Below are 6000 nucleotides of genomic sequence, written 5' to 3'. Positions count from 1 at the left end.
CCTAGTCACGTACACCGACAAAATATGCTCTTAAAAATTGTTGTATATACTATCAGATCTTATCTATATACAATGGAACTACAGAAAATAGGATGAATCATCGATTGTCATTGACACATAAAACACAAACAAAGTGCAAACACCACGGTTCTGTAAGGGAGTACATTTTAACATATTCTCACCAATGCTGTGCTGATGACAGTGAGAGATAACCTTACTGTGGAAAAATACCTTACAGGATGTTCTCAATATTCCATAAATCGTTAACAATTTTGGATTTCTTGCAAAAAAGCCATTGATAAACGTGCTAGAAAATCGTGGAAATAAAGAATAAACGATGACAAAAACCTCCAATTTTCACTCAAACTATGATATGGCAAGTTATTAATAGCTTCTTAATTTTTAAAAACAATACTCCTCTATGTACGGCTTTTTATGCGGATGAGAAAGAAAATACAACATCACAAACTATTATTGTGATGCAGTGACAACTGATGATCGCTGATGAATGTCTAACAAAGTGTTTTATAGTTGTGTCAAATTTTGCGAAAAACATATGTTGACAATATGTGCCATTGTAACCAGAACGCAATAAAAAAACTTATTAAACAAACAGATGATGAGCGCCTATTATTGTCATAATTTCAGATCCAATGTATTGTCTGAGTATTTTGTAAATAACAAAATATTATGCGTTTTATGCGTGCCCATAATGTTTGTTTTCTATATCTATACTTTGTATTGCATATATTTGTACAGCTATACTTTTCTTCCTCTATGGAGCATTTAAAGGGATTAACGAAATTTAAAACGAAAACAGGTATTGTCAGATCTACTTTTTGTCATGGCATGTAAAAATAATTAATGCGCTGGTTTTACAAAACGGGAACATATGTTGTTATGGTCACAATTGATGAACTTAATAAATCAAAACATTACTCCACTTGTTTTAGATTTAAAAATAATAAGTCTCGGATACAATGATAAGTCACAACATTCAAACATCGTAAACTTTTTGATATTGGTAATGAAATTTTTCATTAGTAACATGAAAAATAGAGGTATAATTCCAACCTTTGCATTCTTTTTGAATTATATCAGACTAAGAGAAACCATAGAACGAGAAACTGCCCTCGTTTGCAATCGAATACATATCCATCAGAAAAAATGGAACCTTTTGAACAATTATTTAAATCTTTGAATGCTCCATACAACAACAACAACAACAACAACAACAACAACAACAACAACAACAACAACAACAATATTTAATGCTCTATACTCCTTACTGTCCATTAATCATCATTCACAATAATAATACTCAAATTTCAAACAGTAACACCAATTATCACTATTTTAAAAACCTACATAAATAACATCACTCTACCAAAACGCAACCAAAAACTCTATATATATATAGATCCAGTTGCATAGTATTAAAGTATATTTGTTAAAATAGTAAATACATCATTATCATTGCTTGTATACTGCTTTATATGTGTTTTTCTTGTGAATATTTCATAATAAAAAATAAAAAAACATATGTTGTTATGCGGTTTAAAATAGTGCAAACAAAATGACCACTTTATTTAAATACGTTAATAAGATTGCAACGGGATTTTAATTTGAAAGCAAGCCGAATTATCTTAATTAAATATCGGTGAGGAACCGAGGGGAATGAATAATTATAACGCAGAAAATGAAATAATGTTGACTAAAAGACCCTACGTGGGAGATGAAAGCAAATGGTGGTTATCAAATGTTTGTATTGGCGGATATGTTAGATTTCGTCGCGGTAAGAAAAAAACAATGACTTAATTTTAGAACTTAGACATGGCCAGTAAAATGAAGCCGTACTTCTATTTCAGACGTAGAGCTTATGCAGGACTATAAAGTCCGCCCCGTCAGCGTGATGATTGTGTCCAAATGTTTTTTCTGATAATTACTTAATTACGAAACAAAGGAATCAAAAAGCACTGTAAATAGGTAAAAATAAAAAAGGAATCGCAACATTTGGTACATACTTTCTGTAACTAGTAATCTTTGCCTAAAAGGGCCTTATATAGCAACACTTGTGATTAGCATAGTTTTATAGCACATGTCTATGCGCCAACTATCCCTAGTACATAGGAAGGCCATATTCCGTACAGTACCTGCATTTAAATATCTATACTCAGTACATTACCACTGCAAAATTAAACGAGAAATTCGCAGATATTAGGAAGAAGTTCTTAAAATGCTCTGACAGACAATCTTGACTAACAAAAAAATAAACTCCTCGATTCAGATATTTGTTATGTGACGTTTTCAAGCCAAATTATTAAATAGTTATGTTCAAACCCTGCCTTTTCCGTGATCTACGTAACCACCAGTTTTCCGATGTCTGAAAGCCTAAAACCACAGTGTTGTTGATATTTGTAGGCCTAGACATGTTTATATTCATTAAACTGAGACTTTATTGTGCCAAACTTCGGATGTATATGGACGACTTAGAATGTCAGAAATATTTACATTTAACTACACTACAAGGAGATCGCGTAGTAATGTCAATTTAGCAGTTCAACTAAATAACATAACTCCTGGAAATATTAATCATTTATGCAATAAAACACTTAATTGACAACCAACTTCAACTTATATATACAAAATACACGTTGTGCACTATGTACAATGAATTAGTAGTATATTTATTTTTTTACGAACTACTTCAACTAATGTACCGGCATAATTCCGAGGTTATTTTCGATGGAAAATAGCCAAGTGTTCTTCTTGGCTTCACAACGCACTTGAGATTCGCTCTCGCTGATTGTGTTTATCACAATATTCATAAGCTATTTTAAGTATGGTATCAACTTTTATGCGCCAAGTAAACATAACTTATAATTATTCTGGCGACAAATATCAAGTTAAAGGGATTGTACACCAGATTGGCACCAAAAAAAGTTTTTTTTCTATAACGTATCTCAGGACAATTATTTGATAAAATGATTTACTCTTTGATATCATAATTGTAAAAAAACCCATACCAAAATGTAAAAAAATAGGGTCGGTGACCGAGTTCGAACCGGTGTCGCCAAAATTGCAGTCCAGTGTTGTATCCACTGTGCTACGAAGTCTTATCCTAAGCAGTTGAAACATTTAAGCTATACATGGTTATATCACGTGATAACATCGACTAGCCAATCACGCATAAGGAATGAATTCTACTAGGTAGACATACCTAGTATTTTTTTAATGGAAAAATACGAAAAGACTGCGAAAATAAATTAATTGTAAACTATGTGGTACTTCAGTTATTAAGTTTCAATGCATTGTACACATCGATACTAAGTTTATGTCAGTTTTCGACAATTGTCCTTTTTACGCTGTTTCATCATACGGAGTACAACCCCTTTAATGTCTCATATTCAAGAGTATACTTAATGTATATTAACTCATTCTGAACATTTTGATGATATGGGGTAAAATCATTCCATTGAGGCTGAAACAAAAATGTTTCCGGGTTAACTTCTTTGAAAGATTGACCACTTTGTAATTCAATATGTGATAAAAAAATGAACTGATTTTGTTCTTGTGTAATCAGAAGTTATATAAACGCTAAAGAATGTATTGCTTTAGATAAACTCTGATTGTATACGTTTAAACCATTTTTAAACCTAAGGACATGTTACCCAAGCTTAGGACATAACACTAATATGCGAGATGATGTCCCTTTTGACACGATTTAAAATATATAATTATGTAGGTTGCAGTTATGCAGTTATGCTGTTGACGCAAGAGTGCGAAAAGGGCGTGCATCCATATTTTCCCTGATGACCATCCGTGACGCAAATTATGATGTCAACCCACTTATCATGTCGGATTTGGTCCAGAAGATTACAGTCCCATCTCTGCTATACGGGTCCGAGCTATGGTCGACTCTTACTGTAAACGACATTCTAAATCTGGAACGTGTATTAAGACTGGCTGCAAAGATGTGCCAAAACGTTTCATCACGAACACGCACTGACATGGCTTTGGGACTTCTCGGGTGGTACCCAGTGATTGCAAATGTCGACAAACGAAAGCTGATGTTCTTTCACAAGCTTTGCTGCATGAACGCTAACTACACAGCTAAGAAAATCTTCGACTACAGATGGAGTTTATTCATGTTACGTAACACCACTGGTCAACGCGGTGTTATACCGGATTTATACAATGTACTGAGGAAGTATGATATGCTGAACTACCTGACTTCTTACAAAGAAACATTATCGATGCCGAGCAAAACATCATGGAAACGCATTGTCAGCGCACGTGTTAGTGACTATCACAAGCAACAGTGGCTTATTCGTACCAGCGGAGACCCTGACTTTACTCGGTTTACAACGGTCCATCCACTTCCTAGAAGGGCGTCTATATGGGCCGCCGCCGACTCCCCGACTGAAGTACGCAACGCCACGGTCGTGATTCGTTTACTGACGGACACGCGGACAAACGCTCGATCGTTGTGCAGAAGATGCAATGTTGTTACAGACAATGTTTGTGATCACAGGATCAATTCGTGCAACTATTTCAACCAATCAAGGAACGAACTGATAAACAAACATCCCATAGTGTGCGCCGGGTCAGACGTTGATATTATATCACATATGTTTAGTGAACGAACGCTACATACACTTGACCACCATATGGAACAGACATATATAAATGATGTGTGCAAATACGTATCATCAGTAATCCGTGGAGAAATAGACTAAGATGTTACAATGTTACTATTGCAAACTGTATATTGACTAGATCACAGTCTAAAACTCTGAAAGACGTATCACCTTATAAATGCTTGTTTTTGCATTATGTTGATATGAAATATTCTTCACATTAAATACATGTTACATGTTTTACATGTTTGTTCGTAAATTGAATAAGCTTAACAATTTAACAAGTCATATTTAGCTGATCTCATTAGCAACTAAATATTGTGCTCTGTTTTTGTTTGCTCTATAATAATGTAAAGCAATCTGTTTGTCAGGAACATATTTCCTCTTTTATTATTTCTATTTTTAATTTGGCAATTACAAATATTTTAATATTACTAATTAAATCATTATGGGAACTTAAACCATTCTTCCATATCAACATCAAACCACTTTAATTAAAGTGAGACGTATCACAAATACTATTTTCTTTTTAAATTGTTTTCAACGTAGATGTTTAACACCGCACAACCTTCACTTGTATTTCGTTTCGACAAGTGCGGGTATTAGTGCCTAACTCATCTAATATTATTTCTACAGTTATCATCCCTTGCCAAATCATCACCAATTTAAGTTATTCGGCAAATCTACCTTATCAACAACACTATTATTAACCTAAACTGCTCTACTCTAGCCGTTGCCTTCTTACGAAAAACGAGTACTCTTTTCCTATATTTCCTTTGCATAAAGTTTAATATTATATAAATGTTCTTACTTTTTTGTCACCAAATACTAGTATGATTGTGTTTGAGAGTGTGTAATAATGTTATAATTTGTTCTTGGCATGTATGTGATATTGTATATAATTTATGATATTTCTATGACTGTTTATTATGTGTAACACTTGTACTATTTATATAATTTGTATCATTTATATAATTAATCACTGTAATGGTGGAAACAAAGAGAATATAAGAAAAACATTTTTACGCACAGCCTTGTACTCTTTTCTCTGCAAAATGTTTGCTGCAACGAACGAAAGCAGATCACCTGAAACAGCCAACGAATGAAATGAGATCACAAGACAAAGTTTCAAGGTGTGGACATTCCAAATGATCAAGTTGCAAACAATAAAATGCTTGGATATCGGTTACATGTATAGTTTCCTCCTATCTGCGTGTTTCTAACTTTTTTATCATAATTAGAAACAATACATGTAGGTCATAAAAAGGGTTAACGCTTAGATTTTTACTTCGGCCAGTACAGTACTATAACTTATGTTGTTGCTGCTGCTAGTATTAATTCCATGCCTTTATTTGAAAGA

This window comes from Mya arenaria, chromosome 2 (genome assembly GCF_026914265.1).
Source record: "Mya arenaria isolate MELC-2E11 chromosome 2, ASM2691426v1".
NCBI classification, from domain to species: domain Eukaryota; kingdom Metazoa; phylum Mollusca; class Bivalvia; order Myida; family Myidae; genus Mya; species Mya arenaria.
Note: the sequence above shows the minus strand (reverse complement) of the source record.